At 40.8% G+C, this 21,713-nt stretch overlaps 1 long non-coding RNA gene across 1 annotated transcript; it reads left to right on the forward strand.

Annotated features, from left to right (window-relative positions):
* Positions 1-8,022: 8,022 nt before the first annotated feature.
* LOC140908188 (uncharacterized) lies at positions 8,023-21,296 on the forward strand. The gene is made up of 3 exons (XR_012157795.1): positions 8,023-8,250; positions 11,236-11,591; positions 20,764-21,296. It is a non-coding gene; the product is annotated as an uncharacterized lncRNA (long non-coding RNA).
* Positions 21,297-21,713: the final 417 nt, after the last annotated feature.

Genomic DNA, 21,713 nt, shown 5'->3' on the forward strand with positions numbered 1-21,713 from the left:
CAACTACTGTATAAGCAAAATAACAATTAAATACCTGATAATGCAATTATAACCCAATTATCTCTTGTAATTAAATGAATTAGTCAGTATTAGAAAAGTGAGAATCCCTTAGAATAGCTTCTTCAAAATTTGTTATAAGAGAGTTTAGTTGATCAGAATCCAACAGTAAATCAGCAGTATTGACTTCAAACATAGTTAAACTATTCAGTGCAGAAATATAAGCATGTCTTGGTACAACAAATGGGTGAACTCTGCATAAAGGAATTGGTACCCATTAACACATATGTTTGATTGGAGTTCAGATGATAACGAGTTGTCAACGCCTTGCAACCAACACTAGACATACAACATACACGTACAACATACAACATAAAAGAGAGCAAGACTATTATTAACTTCTACAGGACCAGGATTTTACTCCTCAGAATTTATATATATGTGACTGCAGTGGTCACCCTTAAACTTTATTCCCTCTCCTTTAAAATGGAAATTAAGATGGAACTTTAAAGTATTTTTATCTTTTGAGAGATCATGTTTTTAATTGAAAATACTGTACCGAGTGGGGTTATTTTTTTTTCTCTCTCTTCTGTCTCCTGCTCTGTTACAACAATACAATATTTCTGATCATTTTGATACATGTATTAGAATGTTGCTACAAATGTTTATTGCTAATCTACATCTTCCCATATTGCAGCTATGAAAAAGATACTGCATTTGTACTTTCAGTATATGATGGATATATTTTATTACCACATTATATTTTAACCATGGTAACTGATCATTTTGTTTTCCTTTATATATAAACCATATACAGTAAGTCATTGTTTTGCTGCATCAGGGCCAAAATAATGACTGTTTGTGCTTTGAGATGCCTGGATGAAAGGGTCAACACATTTGAAAATTATTATGATTAGTAGAAGATTTGTGAGTCTTTAAAATATATATTTAGTCTTCTTATTAGAGGGTCTTCCCCTGACAGATCAAAAGTCTGGTGTCCTCAGTCAACAGTTTCAATTTCTTTTACCTATTCTTTAATCTGTTGAGGATAAAATGTATGTCTCCTAAATCAGAATTAATCACTGAATGTGCTGAGATGTAGGAACCCACATCTTCTCTGGTGCTCGCACTTGAGGAAATCCTGTTTCATGCTGACAGGAGCCTGGAGAAATTAAAGTCTAGCCTTATGAGAAGAAACATTTCATGAAGACACTGTGCAAAATTGCCCCTTGAAGTTAGGCTAAGGGGAGGTGTGAGAAGGTCTTGGATTAATAACAATATTGAAGCCCATCACATTTTCATGGTTGATCATCTAAAATTTTAACTAGATGAAAAATGGAAATAGTTCCTTCATATAAATTGGGTTGGCAAAGAGAAATTGTATGAGATTATTATAGATTGGATACATATGAAATCCCTCTGTTTTAAGGCCCTTTCTACCCTACCCTCCTTTCATTTTGCTCAAGGGTGCATGGGGATCATTTTAAATGCCAATGTGTCATTATTACATACAGACTGTGCTGCTGGCTCTGTTTTTTTTTTCTTCTTCATCTTCACCTTTCCAATTAAACAACCGAAGAGGAAAAATGCATTCACATTTGCAAATGTCTGAAATCTAATTTTATTTATCTGATGCTGATCTAGTATAAGAATATTTGGTCTATTTTAAAAACCATTTTCTACTTGCATCCAGGTGCCTAAAAGCACAAGTGCCCTTTCAGAAGAGCTCCTCATTCTTTTGAAAGGTTATTCAAATCAATTCTGCGCTGTTGTGGTGTAAGCACCACACCCAGTAGCTGTGGCATTTGGCCTAGCACTAATTGGTGTGATTAATAAATGCTGATGGAGCCGCCAAATTGTTTACTCTGTTGCAGTTCAAGGTTTTTGAGATTACTTCCGAACTCTTGGGTGCTATTGGTTTAATCAGTTCAGCACAAAATAAGGCTGTGAAGATGATACCATAGCAACACTTTAAAATAAATTATGACACATTATTAATCCATAGCAATAATGCAGGATCGTTGATCTCCTTGATGAAGCTCATTTGATATTAACATGGATATAATATGTAACATGACAGGAATTTCATTTTAACTACTAGTTTTAATTAATGTATACTAATCAGAACAAGAGTTCCATTTTCTTCTGAAAATTTGAGGCATCAGTGGGTTTGGATTAGGCCCACAGTGAGGTTATGAAGAAATTGGGCATTCAGCTTTGGTTCCCAGCCCTCCTGACCTTCCTTCATAAAGTAAAAAGGAAATTTCTTCTATAGCCCAATGAGCTGGAAACTTTCATAAGACTCTTTAGCAAAAAAAAAAAAAAAAAAAAAAGAGGAGAACTCATGAAGAGCAGGCTGTGTTCTGATCACGGGAATTTTAATCAACTCCCCAGAAAGGGTTCAGTTAAACTTCACAAATGTTTTATATTGGTTTTATTTTATTTTTGTTTAGATAATAACACTGCGAAGATGCTCAGCCCCTTGAGGAATAGATCATTAATTATGGCAAAATTATATAGCATTAAGTCTGACTATTCTCAATGGCATGCAAAATGTCCTGTCTTAGCCCCCTTATTGTGAGCTCTCAACCAACTCTTCCTTTTGATCCTATGTTACTTCTCTGTGGTCAACTTAATACTTGAATCACTCCTCCTTTCCTTTCACTCCTTTCCTTTCCCAAGCATGCAGCCACCATCACCTTGGGACTAGCAAACTTCCATCGCTTTGTGAGCATTGAGGAGGCAGTCACATTAGTACTATGTTTCTAAACAAGATCTTGCACTTATATAATGAACTTTTCATCCCAGGTTATCAATGCCCTTTACAAAAAATTGTTTTCTGCACATTTTCCATAGTCTCAGACAAGGCCAACCCAGTTATTGGAAGGTGATTATTATAATCTCCAGTTATCTGAGTGTGGGATCCCAAAGTTCTAGTTGCTGTGGAGTGTGAAGTGTCTCTTGAACTCAGACTTCCTGCATAGCGCAGATACTATGCAGAAGTACTGTGTGTGCTTGCTTCTGATTTACTGGTATCCCCTCTGCTCCTGTAATGCTGTAGCTATTGATAAAATATTTTTGCAATGACAGTTGAGTGCCTCACTCCCTAAGATGCCTTTCAAAATTCCAACTTTTATCATTTCTTCAGCAACCTCCTGTATAGGATATACTCTGTATACTGCAGAGATAAAGTTCCTTGACACCTTAAATAACTGCTTCTTCGAGCAGCTAGTCCTGGAACCCACAAGAGGAGAGGCAATTCTTAATTTAGTCCTAAGTGGAGCACAGGATCTGCTCCAAGAGGTGAATATAGCTGGACCACTTGGTAATCTGATAATAATATAATAAATGTAGCATCCCTGTGGTGGGGAAAATACTACAGCAGCCCAACACTGTAGCATTTAATTTCAGAAATGGGGACTTCACAAAAACGAGGAAGTTATTTAAACAGAAATTAAAAGGTACAGAGCAAAAAGTGAAATCCCTGCAAACTTTTTAAAGACACCATAATAGAAGCTCAAATTACATGTATATCCCAAAATTTAAAACATAGTAAGAGAACAAAAAAAGTGCCACCATGGCTAAATAACAAAGTAAAAGAAGCAGTGAGAGGCACAAAGGCATCCTTTAAAAAGTGAAAGTTAAATCCTAGTGAGAAAAATAGAAAGCAGCATAAACTCTGGCAAAAGAAGTATAAAAATATAAGTAGGAAGGCCAAAAAAGAATTTGAAGAACAGCTAGCAAAAGACTCAAAAAGTAATAGCAATTTTTTTTAAAAGAACGTCAAAAGCAGGAAGCCTGCTAAACAACCAGCGGGGGCACTGGACGATCGAGATGCTAAAGAAGCATTCAAGGATAAGGCCTTCGCGGAGAAACTAAATGAATTTTTTGCATCAGTCTTCACGGCTGAGGATGTGAGGGAGATTCCCAAACCTGAGTCATTCTTTTTAGGTGACAAATCTGAGGAACGGTCACAGATTGAGGTGTCATTAGAGGAGGATTTGTAACAAATTGATAAACTAAATAGTAATAAGTCACCATGACCAGATCGTATTCACCCAAGAGTTCAGAATGAACTCAAAGGTGAAATTGCAGAACTACTAACTGTAGTACTAAATTTATCATTTAAATCAGCTTCTGTACCAAATGAATGGAGGATAGCTAATGTGACGCCAATTTTTCAAAAGGGCGCCAGAGGTGATCCCGGCAATTATAGGCCGATAAGCCTGACTTCAGTACCGGGCAAACTGGTTGAAACTATAGTAAAGAACAAGGGAGATCCAGTGGATATAGTGTACTTAGATTTTCAGAAAGCCTTTGACAAGGTGCCTCACAAAAGGCTCTTAAGCAAGGTAAGCTGTCTTGGGATAAGAAGGTCCTCTTATGGATTGGTAACTGGTTAAAAGATAGGAAACAAACAGTAGGAATAAACGGTCAGTTTTCAGAATGGAGAGAGGTAAATAATGGTGTCCCCCAGGAGTCTGTATTGGGAGCAGTCCTATTCAACATATTCATAAGTGATCAGTAAAAAAGGGGTAAACAGTGAGGTGGCAAAATTTGCAGATGATACAAAACTACTCAAGATAGTTAAGTCCTATGCAGACTGCGAGGAGCTACAAAAGGCTCTGTCAAAACTGAGTAACTGGGCATCAAAATGGCAGATGAAATTCAGTGTTGATAAATGCAAAGTAATGCACATTGGAAAACATAATACCACTATACATATAAAATGATGGGGTCTAAATTAGTTGTTACCACTCAAGAAACAGATCTTGGAGTCATTTTGGATAGTTCTCTGAAAATATCCACTCAATGTGCAGCGGTAGTCAAAAAAAGCAAACTGAATGTTGGGCATAATTAAGAAAGGGTTAGATAATAAGACAGAAAATATCATATTGCCGCTATATAAATCCATAGTATGCCCACATCTTGAATACTGCATGCAAATGTCGTCTCCCCATCTCAAAAAATATATATATTGGAATTGGAAAATGTTCAGAAAAGGGCAACAAAAATTATTAGGGACTTTTTAGCTTGGAAAAGAGATTACTTTGGGGGCATATGACAGAGGTTTATAAAATCATGACTAATGTAGAGAAAGTAAATAAGGAAGTGTTATTTACTCCCTCTCGTAATACATGAACAAGGGGTCACCAAATGAAATTGATAGGCAGCAGATTTAAAACAAACAAAAGGAAGTATTTTTTCACACAATGCAGAGTCAACCTGTGGAACTCCTTGCCAGCGGATTTTGTGAAGGCCAAGACTATAACAGGACTCAAAAAAGAACTAGATAAGTTCATGGAGCACAGGTCCATCAATGGCTATCAGCCAGGATGGAGAGGGATGGTGTCCCTAGCCTGTTTGTCAGAAGTTGGGAATGGATGACAGCTTGCAGGATGGATCACTTGATGATTACCTGTTCTGTTCATTCCCTCTGCGGCACGTGACATTGGCCACTGTCAGAAGACAGGATACTGGGCTAGATGGAACTTTGGTCTGACCCAGTATGGCTGTTCTTATGTTCATATAAGCTAGTAATATTCAGACTGAGAACCAAATATTGTTTACACGCAGAAAGTTCTCTACAAAGGGCCTTTCTCTGGTGCCCTCAGGATGAAGCCTGCATCTCACTGAAATTTCTCTACCAATATCTCAGTAGATCATTACATTTAGCAGTAGGTGAACTAAATTCACTAATGAGGAACTCCTTAAATCTTAACTGAAGCAAAAGTCCCAGGGACATCTGCCCACTTGCAATAGGAATGAGCCCCTACAGCAGGGCCTCACATACTCTGTGGCATGAGAACAAATTCTGCGGCAAACGCTACTATATTCAGTAGAAAAACTCCTAATTTCTTCAGCAACGTTATTTTATTGTACCTCCATGAAATAATCTTTGTTCCCATCCCTCTCAAATACTCATTCACATACAATTCATCAATGATGGGTCTCAGCAATAGATTTGATAATTGTTTTTTTAAATTTTATTTATTTATTGCACTTCTATGGGTTTCATAAATCACAATGTTGCCTGGGTGGGCCAATTCAGATATATCTTTTCACCATTCTATACAAGCGAGAGAAAGGGAAAGCTGCAGCAGTTCATCTTCTCCTGTCCTTAGCTGTTGTTCTATTCTTCAGGCAGTGTAGCTACTCTGCCCACACGTCTTGCTCCCTTGATCTCTGGCTGCAAAATTAGACCCTAGTCCAAGCTGTCTAACTTCCCTCCTCATAGACTCATAGATATTAAGGTCAGAAGAGATCATTATGATCATCTAGTCTGACCTCCTGCACAATGCAGGCCACAGAATCTCACCCACCCACTCCTGCAATAAACCTCTCACCTATGTCTGAGCTATTGAAGTCCTCAAATCATGGTTTAAAGACTTCAAGGTGCAGAGAATCCTACAGCAAGTGACTCGTGCCCCATGCTGCAGAGGAAGGCAAAAAAAACCCAGGGCCTCTTCCAATCTGCCCTGGAGGAAAAGTGAACCCTGAGCATGTGGGCAAGATTCACCAGCCAGATACCCAGGAAAGAATTTTCTGTAGTAACTCGGATTCCACCTCATCTAACATCCCATCACAGGCCATTGGGCCTATTTACCATGAATAGTTAAAGATCAATTAATTGCCAAAATCATGTTGTTATCTCATCATACCATCTCCTCCATAAACTTATCAAATTTAATCTTGAAGCCAGATAGGTCTTTTGCCCCCACTGCTTCCCTTGGAAGGCTGTTTCAGAACTTCACTCCTCTGATGGTTAGAAACCTTCATCTAATTTCAAGTCTAAACTTCCTGATGGCCAGTTTATATCCATTTGTTCTTGTGTCCACATTGGTACTGAGCTTAAATAATTCCTCTCGCTCTCTGGTATTTATCCCTCTGATATATTTATAGAGAGCAATCATATCTCACATCAGCCTTCTTTTGGTTAGGCTAAATAAGCCAAGCTCCTTGAGTCTCCTTGTTCTATAAAACAGTGAAGGGTGCTGTCATAAATATAAAGGGAAGGGTAAACCCCTTTAAAATCCCTCCTGGCCAGAGGAAAAATCCTCTCACCTGTAAAGGGTTAAGAAGCTAAAGGTAACCTCGCTGGCACCTGACCAAAATGACCAATGAGGAGACAAGATACTTTCAAAAGCTGGGAGGAGGAAGAGAAACAAAGGGTCTGTGTCTCTCTCTGTCAGTATGCTGCTTTGCTGGGGATAGAACAGGAATGGAGTCTTAGAACTTTTAGTAAGTAATCTAGCTAGGTATGCGTTAGATTATGATTTCTTTAAATGGCTGAGAAAAGAATTGTGCTGAATGGAATGACTATTTCTGTCTGTGTGTCTTTTTTGTAACTTAAGGTTTTGCCTAGAGGGATTCTCTATGTTTTGAATCTAATTACCCTGTAAGGTACCTACCATCCTGATTTTACAGGGGTGATTCCTTTACTCCTATTTACTTCTATTTCTATTAAAAGTCTTCTTGTAAGAAAACTGAATGCTTTTTCATTGTTCTCAGATCCAAGGGTTTGGGTCTGTGGTCACCTATGCAAATTGGTGAGGATTTTTACCAAATCTTTCCCAGGAAGTGGGGTGCAAGGGTTGGGAGGATTTGGGGGGGAAAGATATGTCCAAACTATGTTTCCCAGCAAACCCAGTTAGAGTTTGGTGGTGGCAGTGGTTATTCCAAGGACAAAGGATAAAATTAATTTGTACCTTGGGGAAGTTTTAACCGAAGCTGGTAAAAGTAAGCTTAGGAGGTTTTCATGCAGGTCCCCATATCTGTACCCTAGAGTTCAGAGTGGGGGAGGAACCTTGACAGGTGCATACACTGCATCCATTTAATTCTCCATGGAATGGAATGAGGAGAAACGCAAGAGACAGCTACAAGCCAGTCCCAGCATAGCAGAAAGACAAAAAACAGAATTCTGGGTGCCTGTCTGCAGCAAAATAATAAATTATGTCACAAAAATGTTGAATTCTAAAGTGTCCTGGGAAAATAGCTAAATTCCACAGCTGCAGAATCATAGAGACCATGGGGCCCTGAGAGAGGTGGCTGGTGCTGTTCACACCTCTTAGAGACATTGTTTCAGGCTCTCTGCAGACTTAGACCGGCATCATTTTACACACTTTCAAGGTTCTCATTCTCACATTGTAATTTGTTTTCTTTTAGACTATTGCCCTCTCCTACCCAGAACCCCTCCATCTCCTCATCTCTCAAGGGAGAAGAAGGTCGCAACTATTGATGTGCTTTTTGCAAGTAAATGTGACATCACAACCTCTCATCTCTGCCATCTTGCCAAATTGCCCCATTACAGACCTGTCTGCCCTAGAGATGCTATGGAACTGCACCACCCCAATTGGGACTTCTGAAGGCATTGGATGAAATCCTGGCCCTATTGAAATCAGTGGGAGTTTTGCCATTTACAATGGGACCAGGATTTTACCCATTGTGTCTTCACAGGGGATATTTCCTTCCAGAACTCTTGGGGAGTAGTTGGTGTGCCAACCCCAGGGAGCGTGGAGTGTGCTCTTTGCCTCTGGTCTCTTTTTCAAAGTCTACCTACTTGAGGTAGTTTATTCAGGTAACATTAAAAAAAATGATGCAGTCAGGAGATTTTAACCTTAGGCATAACTTAGCTGACAGTCACACCTAAACACATGCAGAAATGTTCCTATTTCACTAAGCTGCACAGGTTTTTGTTTCTTTATCTTTATCTTAGCAAAAAAAGAATCAATTTTTTCTGGCTATATTTTTTATGCAGACACCACCGTTCTGTAATCGTTCAGCTGAAGACAGAATGCTCATTGCCTCCTTGGGACAGCTTTAGCCCAAGCTCAGAGTTTATTTAAAAAAAAAACCAAAACTGTTACTTCACCTGAATTCCAATAAATATGGCCCTGCAATCTGCACATTAATAGGCATTGCTTCTTCAGCAGTGTTCTGTAAACCAAAAGAAGTTCCAATAACTTTTCAGAGGCAGTAAAAATCAGATTTTGACAGACTAAAATCAAACAGCGATGGCCTCAACCACTGATGCCATTCTTCAAGTCTGACCCAACAGAGTGTATTACTTTGATTTGGCTGTACAGCCACAGACATATTATGGGCTATCTGAGTAGATGATTGAATGTGAAAAATATCTCTTTTAAGACAAAAATTGGGATTTTGGACCTGAGTGCCTGTCCATTAATGACAAAAAGTGCTGACAAGCAGAACAAATAGTGAGAAATGTAATGTCAAGGCCGCTAGTGAAATGAAGTTTCATAACTTCACTAGAGTTGATGGATGGGTAATGAGGATATTTTCAAGTGTAAAGATATACCGTATTAGGAACTGCATGAGGTTTTCTATCACAGTATGTTACTGTTTTGATGCTTATAGTATATGGTTGTGCAATTTAAATAAATAGTCATCTATTTATAAATCTTTAAACAGACTAATACTCTGTCACTCTTTAATATGCCAATGTATTTCTCATTTCTGTACCTAAGAATTTAGGCTAGAATTATTTTAGACAGTGAAAAGGCTGTAGAGAATTCCACAGCATCAAAGACTCAGAAATCTGACATTAACAGCATTGTAAATCTGACATGAACAATTTATCAATTTAGCAGTGACTTCAGAGGAAAACTTTGCTAAAATGCATTCCTCTGAGTGTTATCTAACTAAGAAATAATCCTTCAGGTCGCTGCAAAATGTATCCCACCTGACTTGCCTTAGATTACATTGAGGATATAGCCATCATCTTTAAACCAGTCAATTGAGAAGGAATTGTATGTCACTAAATTATTTCTTATCCTCAAAAAACAGATTGCAGAAAACAGGAGGGAAAGAACTGATGCTTTTTAGTAGATACATGTTCTCTTCTGCTTAGGCTGAAAGAATAGACTGGCACGTCTTGGAGGGTTCCTCCTCCTGGCCTCAAAAGGAAAGAAATGCCAGCATCAAAACACATATCAGGGAACTCAGGATCACAGTTTATTAAAGCTATTTGTAGGAGGCTTATGGATACATTTCAAGCATCAAAAACCACATCAGGGAACTCAGGATCAAAGTTTATTAAAGCTATTCCTAGGAGGCTTACAGATACATTTCCAGCACAGTGCTTGGGAATTAGAAGATCCATTTCCCTTTTGTGTACGTGAGTTCTTGGGAAACATTCTGGATATGAAAATGTACAAGACATGTGGGGGTGTTCACAAAAGAAAAAAAAAGTCCCAAAAATAAGGGTAATAATCAACCCAAATTGTCAGTATCTTTTCCAAATTCAACCTTACTGGTCCTAGGTTCACCTTTTATTAGATGACTCAGCAAGTAAGGTGTAAGATTTTCATTCATTCGTCATCTTGAGATCAGTCTGTGACCAGTTGTCTGGGATGGACCATATTGAGAATGCCACACTCAGGGCATACTGCAAGAAACAGGGCGGACAATCCTCCGAAACTGGTGGTTATTCTATAATTAGATTCACCCAGCCAGTAATAAAAGAGCTTCTGGAGTACCAGACTGGTTAACTAGAAGCCAAACACAGTCTGCTGTGACTTGGCTCCCATCCTGACAAACAAATCTAATACTCGAATGCAAGTGTAATTGACTTTAATGGGCTTTGGATCAGGCCCTATATATACACCATAAGATAATTCAGGAACTTAAGTTAGTGCAAACTATGGCTGGTCACTTAACAAGCAGTGCTTCACACAGACAGAACATTATATCACTCACTTCTAGTCAGCTTTCCAGAGGAGTTTAAGTTATTGGTTTTGAAGTATAAAGGAAACTAAGGGAATTTCACTGGGAGTAGTATCTCTTTTGACAATCCAGTCTTCATTCTGTTACCTCAAGAGGAATAAGGCAACACTTCAGAAAGGAAAACTTTAGAAATGGTAAAGGGGAGATAAAAGGAAAGCCCTTTTCTCAGAAGGTGCAGACTCGATTCCCTCCTGTATCTGACACTAGTGGATTTAGCTGACAATAAGGGTGTCCCTCCCTCCTTGTGTAACGTAAATAAAATAAAGAGAAGCCAAGGTGATATGGTGCAAACAAAGGTAAGTGTATTCAGGGTAAAGGTACAGAAGACTGGGAGAAATGGGGAGGTGGGGGAGAAGAAACACAAACCTAACCAATAAAATGAAACAGTGACTGGCTTTAGGAGCTTGAAGCTCAGACCCACAAAACCTCCCTTGGTGTTCAGAAAAATAATAAATGAAACCCCAATACAGAAACCTCTCCTACTATATTCAGGCGCAGTGGATGCTATGCACAGATGCAAGGCCCAGGACCTTCAACTCTCTGGCTGATTGGGAGCCTTTGAGGAGGACCACTGGGGAGTCCTGACAACTGGTGGACTTTGTCGCCGGTGGGGAGACCCTCTGGGATGATGGGCACCAGGAAAGCTGCAGGATTCCCTCACAGTTAAGATGGTTTCGCAGTGGCGGGAATGATGATGATGACAGGCCTCTCCTTCCTCTGTCTTGCTTCAGGATAGACGATGTTCTTCTTGCTAGCTCTGGAACATTGGGAAGACCTGACCATGCACGCGCTGCCACTGGAATGGACAGCCCCACGGAGGCACTGAGCAATCTTATATAATCTTTAAGGTGGGAAAAATTCTGATGGAATAGAGTGTTGGGGGTTGGTTTTGGTGGGAAAAACTGATTCTGTCCGGTTTGAGCCAGGAGACTTCAGTGTCTAAGTTGTAAAGAAATTCACTTACAAAGATGGAGTCCAAGGGTCACAGAGGATATACTCCATACTGGATTTCATTAGAGCCAGTGATTTACATAATCTTTATGCATTATTAAAACAACTAATTAAACACATTTAAACAATACCAACATAACATTTTTTTCTACCAATGCTCTTGAAAAGTAGCCTTGTGATCAAGAGACAATTGACCCAACAGCTTCCTGATTTAAGAAAAGAGGAGGTTCCTGAAAGGTTTCCTGTGAATGGTCCTCAGCTGTGGAACTCAGTCCTTCTATTGGTTTTACAAAATGCAGATTTGTTTACTTTCCAGGCTTTAGTAGAGAGATAGCGGGTAAGTAAGGGAGTTGCAATTTTCTTGAGTAATGTATATGAGGCTTCATTTGGTTGGGTAAATAAGTAATATTAGGTTGGGGACTTTGTATACTTTAAATATATGTACAATTGCCTAGAGTTTTGGGAAAAGTAGTTTTAAAAGAAATATACTCTCTTATGCACTCACCAGTAAATATATAAATAGTGGGTTTTGTGTTTTGTTTTTTTTACATATTGGCTGCTTAGTTATGTTTGGGTCTCTCAGAACCCAGTAGTGCTTATAAAATGTTAATAGCTTGGGTGTTTTAATAAAATGCTACTTGGACCTTTGTGCTGGTGCACTAATGCCTCTGTGCCTCCCTTTGGTCAGAAATAGTGTTCCACAGAGTCGACTCAGTCCAGTGGGGCAATCAGTCAGCCCTTCTTGCTTGAGTCTGTATGGTAGTCCTAGTCTGGATTATGCAGGGTGTTAGTTTCAATGCCTCTGGAGTGTATGGAGTTTCCCATCATACTTTGCAGGATCTAGCTAGAAATCTCTTTTGATTCTTAAGACCCTGTTGAGGGATTGGTGGGGGAACCCAGGCCCACCCACTCCACTGAGTTCCAGATCAAGGCTCTTCAACCAGGTAGGAAGAATCAACCCTCAACAATTACTCTGCTGTACCCTGAGTTCCTCCCTCGGTTCTGTGGCTTTATTAATCCTGTAGTTCCAGTCACCCCTTCTCTGGGGTGTGGTCTGTCTGTGGTTTCTCGCCAGTTCACTGGGAGGACACACCTCTAGCCTGTTTGCTCCTCTGGCAGACACCCCACCTATCTGCTCCTCAGCTCTTTTATTCTCCCAGCTGTGGTGAAATTGCCAGTCAGAGCTGTCTGGTAGTCACTTCATGAACTTCTTAGTTGCCAGGCTAGCATGGGATATATACACCCCAGGACAGGGCAAAACATAACAGATGATATGTGGAAAATATATCTATAAATATATGATTCTCCAAAATGCTGCATAGAATTTCTTTAAGGGAAATTCAGGAACCTAGAGTGATCAGTATGGTTCCTTCAAACTGTTGGTTTTGAAATAAGGAAGGCTACCATTTACATCAAATTTCTAATGCCAAATCTTCCTCTTCTATTCCAGGGAAGAAATATAGAATGACGTAAAGTACTCATTATGTCTACCAAAGTCGTCATTAAATAGGTCTACATTTTAACATATAGCATTCCCCCTCTTCTAAACACATGGTATGCCCTGTCAACTTCCATACATTTTACAGTAAATTGTTTTAATCTGCTCCATCCTGCTTAAAGAAATTAGACACTTTCTATGCCCAATCTGGAGACATGTGGAGAGCTTGCAATTTTTCTTTTCAATGAAATGGCATCCAAAGAAGGAAGTTAATTGGGGGATTTTAATTAACAATGGAAAAAAATCAAAACACAGGTAATAGTATTAGGTCTATTTAGATTTAAAGACGTATAAGAGAAATTATTTTAGGAGAAGGCATGAGGCTTGAACCCTCTCCCATTGTCGCAACTGGAAAAAGTCCAACTGACTAAACTGGGAGTGGGATGAGGCCTAAGAGATGTTACCATCACTCTTCTTAAGTCTTTTATTGCTTTGTTAGGATTTCAAGTTGTCTGTCTACCTCAGGAATGAGAAGTGTATATTTTCCTAGTAGCTAAATGTATATTTCATTGATTTAAAATGTGTTTTGCAAAGCTATCCCTGTCACCATTAGACTTATCTATTTATAGGCACTTTCCCTTCCTGAATTCTGTTTAGAGAGCTATAGTAGAAATATCCTTCTATGCTACCACAGTATGATATCTAGCCAGACATGGTTTTACTTAGTATTGTCACAACGTCCAGACTGTCTTCTTAGAGGGTTACCCAGTGATAAATTAATCTCAAGACACAGACTGACATCACAACTGTGGAATGACTGAAAATATTCTTTTTTTAAATCCTTCCTCAGAATTCTTCTTTATTGATGCCCACAAATGCTAAAACCTGTCAGTAAAAATACAATCATTCATCCAACATCAAGGAATAAATGTATCATTAAAGTTGTTCTAAGTTAGAGGCACCCTTCTGGTTCTCCCAGGCCTCCTGCATTTTTGGTTGCCTATCTATTTAGACTCTACATTCTACAGGGCAGGGACCCTGTCTTGTTCAGTCCTTAATAAATTGTTGATCCTTAGCAAGCAATAAATAATGATAGAATAGCTAACCAAAGTGGTTCTAATTTCAAGATTTTCTTTTGCAAATGTGATGCTAGAATAGTATCACATTACCTATGCAGTTGCCTGAAAGTACATATGATATCTTACATATGCCTGAAAGTACATTTGACAAACATAAGGCACTATTTCTACTGATACCCACAGAGAACTGAGAAAATATCACACATCTTTACTTGGGAGTTTGACATAGTCAATAATAACACTTCCAACAGATATCCTAGCATATTGTGCTTTGCATCTTCTAAAATTATTCTTTTTGCATGTTAAATCTCAGTGGACACACACATTGTCTCTAGATGTTTTGCTTTCTTCCTACATTAATTAGAAAAGGTTACCATAACTGGTGAGATGCTCAGAGTAATGCACACGACAATGACAGAGAAATGGGATTAAAGTGGCTAACCCATGACATAACAGAATATAGTAAAATGAGAGTCAATCTCAGAAAATGGAAACTAATAGTTTAGAGCAGCATTTCTCAAACTGGGGTCCATGGACCTCTGGGGGATCCATGAGGGCACTCCAGGGGGTCCATGGGCCCTGCTGATTAACTCCTCCCTGCCCGTCCCTCAATTCCTCCCTCTCCCTCCCAGTGCATTCTGCACTCCGGGAAATAGCTGTTCAGGAAAGGAGCAGAGACAGGGCCTGCTCAGGGGAGGGGTGGAAAGAGGTGGGGAAGAGGAGGGGCAGGGGTGGAGAGGGGTCGGGAAGAGCTGGGGTGGGGGTGGGGCTTTGGGGGAAGGAGTGGAGTGCGGCAGGGGCTGAGTGGGGGACTTGAGGGTCCATGAAAAAACATTAAATAAAAATGGAGGTCCTCGGGTTGATAAAGTTTGAGAAACGCTGGCTTAGAGGAGTCCTCATTCCACAAGAGCCCATTGATTTTGGTATTCCTCTGGATGAAGCATATATTCGTAAATAAGGGTGAAGTTTGGCCCAGTGTATCCTGTATGAAAGAATACAATTCTTGTTCTGAATCAATAGAGTGTTCACATTTAATTTTTTTTCTTGTTGCCCAACTGATGTCAGACAGAGTCACATTAGAGTTTTGCCAGTGACTCCAGTGAAAGCAGGATCAGGTCCACAAACAGTTTATGTACTATCTTTTAATTTGACCAGTACAATACATTTTTGAAGTTATTTGTTCAGTTGTCAAGGAATTGTATTCCCCAGCTAAATCAGTTTATCTGAACTAAGCAAGCAAAGACTGCTAAAATAATAATAATAAAAAGTTTCCAGGCCAAAAATTATTTCACCCTTTTTATATAATTTTAAATTCTGATGTGGAGTATAAGATAAAAAATTATTGAAAGAGCACTCCCTCGGAAATAGCATGTCTGTTGTTCAAGATAAATATGTAGCAAAAAGCTTAGAGCCAGTAACTTTTTCTGCTGCTGAGAAATGTGAAACACTTTTCTGTATCTGTCAAGCAAATACATCAGCTGAGAACACCCCCCGTTGATCTTCCAAGTCCCCAAATATTACACACACTGGTGTATGAAGCAATCAACATTTTGAAACATGAGTTTAATTCTAATTTCTCCATTATTGAATTGACAGAAGAGCAATAAAAACAGCCCTACTTGGAACCTGCAGTAAACTCATCTGGTAGATTGAAAATACTGTGGCTCAAAGGTGTCCCCACAGAGAAATAAAAAAGAAACCAGGAAATGTTAGAAGGGACATACTCATATTTCTTCACATGTATAAGGATATGTCTGCTTTTCTGGCCACAAATAATTATATATGCTGGGCCTGATCCAGTGGTAAATACAATTATATTTCCACTATGTAGTGTTATTAGAGAGTAAGATATCTCTCTAATGTCCTGGGACCGACATGGCTACAGTAACGCTGAATATGCAGTGGTATGTGAAATAGCGTACAATGAGGTAATGCTTAGGTATTGCAGTAGGCCACTGCAAGATGTCTTTTCTGGTTGTTGTTTCCTACGTCCACCCGTAGCTTTCTTTATACAGGATCCACTTATTTCAGTAGGACTTCTGGCGAATAAAGTGACACTCAATGTAAGTGTGACAGAATTTGGCACTATGTAAACACCTTTCCAGCACAGTGCTTATGTAATCCACACACCTCCTGGATGTGGTGTTCTGTCCCATCTAGTGGCACCAAGATCACGTAGAGAGAGAGAGAAAGATTAATGAGTCTGCTCTACAGCTTTAGCTAATAACCATATGACTTTCCGCTCATGCATTCAGCTCCAGAGGTCCCAGGTTCAATTCTGCCTGCCAAAAACCAGGGTCTGTTGGTGTTACAACTGTGGGCTTGTCCGGGATTTCAACTGGGAAGTCTCTGAAGCTCAGGACGCACTTCCTCAGCTGGGGGATGTATGTAACCCACACACCTCCTGGGTGTGATGCTCTGTCACATTTAGTGGCACTGAGGCACACAGAGGCAGGGCAGAAAAGGTGGGGGAATAGCACTATATGTAAGGGAGCAGTATGACTGCTCAGAGTTTCGGTACGAAACTGCAGAAAAACCTGAGTGTCTCTAGATTAAGTTTAGAAGTGTGAGCAACAAGAGTGATGTAGTGGTGGGAGTCTGCTATAGACCACCGGACCAGGGGGATGAGGTGGATGAGGCTTTCTTCCGGCAGCTCGCAGAAGCTACTAGATCGCACGCCCTGGTTCTCATGGGTGACTTCAATTTTCCTGATATCTCCTGGGAGAGCAATACAGCGGTGCATAGACAATCCAGGAAGTTTTGGAAAGCGTAGGGGACAATTTCCTGGTGCAAGTGCTAGAGGAGCCAACTGGGGGGGAGCTTTTCTTGACCTGCTGCTCACAAACTGGGAAGAATTAGTAGGGGAAGCAAAAGTGGATGGGAATCTGGGAGGCAGTGACCATGAGTTGGTTGAGTTCAGGATCCTGACACAGGGAAGAAAGGTAAGCAGCAGGATACGGACCCTGGACTTCAGGAAAGCAGACTTCGAGTCCCTCAGGGAACGGATGGGTAGGATCCCCTGGGGGACTAACATGAAGGGGAAAGGAGTCCAGGAGAGCTGGCTGTATTTCAAGGAATCCCTGTTGAGGTTACAGGGACAAACCATCCCGATATGTCGAAAGAATAGTAAATATGGCAGGCGACCAGCTTGGCTTAACGGTGAAATACTAGCGGATCTTAAACATAAAAAAGAAGCTTACAAGAAGTGGAAGGTTGGACATATGACTAGGGAAGAGTATAAAAATATTGCTCGGGCATGTAGGAATGAAATCAGGAGGGCCAAATCGCACCTGGAGCTAGCGAGAGATGTCAAGAGTAACAAGAAGGGTTTCTTCAGGTATGTTGGCAACAAGAAGAAAGCCAAGGAAAGTGTGGGCCCCTTAATGAATGAGGGAGGCAACCTAGTGACAGAGGATGTGGAAAAAGCTAATGTACTCAATGCTTTTTTTGCCTCTGTCTTCACTAATAAGGTCAGCTCCCAGACTGCTGCGCTGGGCATCACAACATGGGGAACAGATGGCCAGACCTCTGTGGAGAAAGAGGTGGTTAGGGACTATTTAGAAAAGCTGGACGTTCACAAGTCCATGGGGCCAGACGAGTTGCATCCGAGAGTGCTAAAGGAATTGGAGGCTGTGATTGCAGAGCCATTGGCCATTATCTTTGAAAACTCGTGGCGAACGGGGGAAGTCCCGGATGACTGGAAAAAGGCTAATGTAGTGCCAATCTTTAAAAAAGGGAAGAAGGAGGATCCTGGGAACTACAGGCCAGTCAGCCTCACCTCAGTCCCCAGAAAAATCATGGAGCAGGTCCTCAAAGAATCAATCCTGAAGCACTTAGAGGAGAGGAAAGTGATCAGGCACAGTCAGCATGGATTCACCAAGGGAAGGTCATGCCTGACTAATCTAATCGTCTTCTATGATGAGATTACTGGTTCTGTGGATGAAGGGAAAGCAGTGGATGTATTGTTTCTTGACTTTAGCAAAGCTTTTGACACGGTCTCCCACAGTATTCTTGTCAGCAAGTTAAAGTATGGGCTGGGTGAATGCACTATAAGGTGGGTAGAAAGTTGGCTAGATTGTCAGGCTCAACGGGTAGTGTTCAATGGCTCCATGTCTAGTTGGCAGCCGGTGTCAAGTGGAGTGCCCCAGGGGTCAGTCCTGGGGCCGGTTTTGTTCAATATCTTCATAAATGATCTGGAGGATGGTGTGGATTGCACTCTCAGCAAATTTGTGGATGATACTAAACTGGGAGGAGTGCTAGATATGCTGGAGTGCAGGGATAGGATACAGAGGGACCTAGATAAATTGGAGGATTGGGCCAAAAGAAATCTGATGAGGTTCAATAATGATAAGTGCAGGGTCCTGCACTTAGGACGGAAGAACCCAATGCACAGCTACAGACTAGGGACCGAATGGCTAGGCAGCAGTTCTGCGGAAAAGGACCTAGGGGTGACAGTGGATGAGAAGCTGGATATGAGTCAGCAGTGTGCCCTTGTTGCCAAGAAGGCCAATGGCATTTTGGGATGTATAAATAGGGGCATAGCGAGCAGATCGAGGGACGTGATCGTCCCCCTCTATTCGACATTGGTGAGGCCTCATCTGGAGTACTGTGTCCAGTTTTGGGCCCCACACTACAAGAAGGATGTGGATAAATTGGAGAGAGTCCAGCGAAGGGCAACAAAAATGGTTAGGGGTCTGGAACACATGACTTATGAGGAGAGGCTGAGGGAACTGGGATTGTTTAGTCTGCCGAAGAGAAGAATGAGGCGGGATTTGATAGCTGCTTTCAACTACCTGAGAGGTGGTTCCAGAGAGGATGGTTCTAGACTATTCTCAGTGGTAGAAGAGGACAGGACAAGGAGTAATGGTCTCAAGTTGCAGTGGCGGAGGTTTAGGTTGGATATTAGGAAAAACTTTTTCACTAAGAGGGTGGTGAAACACTGGAATGCGTTACCTAGGGAGGTGGTAGAATCTCCTTCCTTAGAAGTTTTTAAGGTCAGGCTTGACAAAGCCCTGGCTGGGATGATTTAATTGGGGATTGGTCCTGCTTTGAGCAGGGGGTTGGACTAGATGACCTCCTGAGGTCCCTTCTAACCCTGATATTCTATGATTCTATGAGACCACTTAGAGAGATTAATGAATCTTCTCTATAGCCTTAGCTAATAGCCATGTGGCTTGAGGCTCAGGCATTCAGCTCCTGAGGTCCCAGGTTTGATCCTACCCACCGAAAATCAGCATCTGTTACACTGGTGTTAGGGGGCTTATTCTTTCACCCACTCACTTCCCTGGTTCTTCTCACATGAACAGAGAGCAACAATACCCGAAGTCCAAAGGTGCAAACAATTCAATGTTTATTGGGGTGAACTTCCGGCAAGCAAGATTCCAGTTTCCTTCCTTAGTATCTACCTTCCCAGCTCTGACACCACAGAGCCTTACCTGTGTCCCTGTTCCCGTTCCCCCCTTAGCAAAACATGATTCCAATTTCCCCACCCCCATTCTCTGTTCCCATTCCCCCCACCTTCCTTCCTGATTGACTGCAGACTATATAGTAAAACTTGAGTTCTGCTTAGCTATACCTTAACCAATCATTTTACTGAAATTTAACTAATCAATCCTAACATACTGTAACATGATTATTTAACCAATTATATCCCACCACCTTAATTAGTTTACACCCAGCAAAATTAATTATACAGCAGACAGAAACAATCACAGAACCAGACAGAGATTATACAGACAAACAATAGGGAAATGGGGACTACAGTGACAGAACAACAAAGAAATGAGGATTTCACATCCCAACTATTGATAAGTGAGCTCTTGCCAGACAGGATGCTATCAAACTAAGTTTCCTTTTACATCTTCTAGGCACTTCCCTTTCTCTGGAGGTGATAGGCATTATCAGGACAGGATTGTATTCCTAACAGCCCAATAGCACCTTATTTCAATGTGACTAGTTTGAAATGTGAAGATGTGACCTTTTGCTTCCCAGCTTATGGCTGCCTCTGCTGCTCAACCAAAGGCCTTAGCCTAAGAACAGGGCCTCAGACTATGACAGTAAGAGAAGGCCCTTACAATGATTTTGATTCTGTCTTTTATACCTCTATAACTAGCTAAGTGATAAGAATACACTTAAATTAGAGTATAGGCCTTTACAGACAGGCCTGAATATCTATATCCTAACAACTGGTACTACAAAACATGATGGATGAACCTCAAAAGGTTTGGTTCACTAGGGTTCACATCCTAAATTGTCTAACCCAATTATCTGTGTTCTAGAATTAAGGGGGGAACTTTGTATTCAGTCCTGTGAAGATGCAACCACTCCCACTGTCATCAATACCCCTCAGAATTAGTTTCTGCATTAATATTTTGGTTCTAGTTGGATTAGAAATGTTTGGATTATTTCACTTTTACTGCTTATCCCCAGCCAAGAATGGGAAGAACTAATATAAGATGGTTTGTTTGTTTGTTTGTTTTAAGACATGTTAACTAGACATTTTGGATCTTCAAAAAAAGACTCAGGTTTGATTTATTTTGAATTTTGTTTCAGACAAAGGCTTACATCAGTTCTTTGGCAATGGACTACAGCACGTGTCTGTGACAGGTGTCGGTTGGTCCTCCGAGCCCCTAGGGGCGATGGAGAGCAATGGTCCCCGTGGCAGGCCTCGGCCCCACCTCCTGGGCGTTGGGGAATTAGCGGGAAGGTGTGCCGGCCGGAGCCAGTAGCGTGCCCCGCAGGCAGGGGAGCGCCGGCCGGAGCCAGTAGCGCGCCCCGCAGGCAGGGGAGCGCCGGCCGGAGCCAGTAGCGTGCCCCACAGGCAGGGGAGCGCCGTGGTAGGGGAACGCAGGCCCACCCAACTCCACTGCGATATGGGTCTCTCCATATCCTGGCTGTGAAAAGCAACAGAAGCAGAAGTACCAAGGATAAATTTGACGACTGTATGTTTCTGATGCCGTATTTCTGATTAAACCAGGAAGCACAAGAAATCAGAAGAGGACATCTGTTCTCATGAGATTTCAAGCTTGTAATTTAGACCAGAGAGGTTCAAATAGTGATTCAAAAGTTCTGGATACTTATCTGTACCACACCAAACCTTTTCATATGGTATAATTACTGTACCACTCATTAAAAGGTGTGAAAATCATATTCCTTCTAATAAATATTTAAAAGATAACAAGTCATTGCCTCTTCATTGAATTCCCACTCATCACCATTATTACATATTTAAGGCTATTTTGTGTCTTAGACTATATACCTATGTCAGGGAATAAAAACCTCAGTTATATTGCTGAGCAGGCTACCTGAACCTTGTATGTGAGTGCATAGAAATAAGCAAACACAGAGCTGTTCTTAAAGTCTCAGTTTAACTGTTAGGAGTAACAACTAGTCAATTAATATTGGTTAGGTTGAGGGGCATTTGGGGACTATTGATTTTTTGACAGATTAGTTTTAACGATTCACATTTGATACCTAGTAGAATTAATGCTAAGCATAAATTA

Source organism: Lepidochelys kempii, chromosome 3 (genome assembly GCF_965140265.1).
Source record: "Lepidochelys kempii isolate rLepKem1 chromosome 3, rLepKem1.hap2, whole genome shotgun sequence".
Classification (NCBI taxonomy): domain Eukaryota; kingdom Metazoa; phylum Chordata; order Testudines; family Cheloniidae; genus Lepidochelys; species Lepidochelys kempii.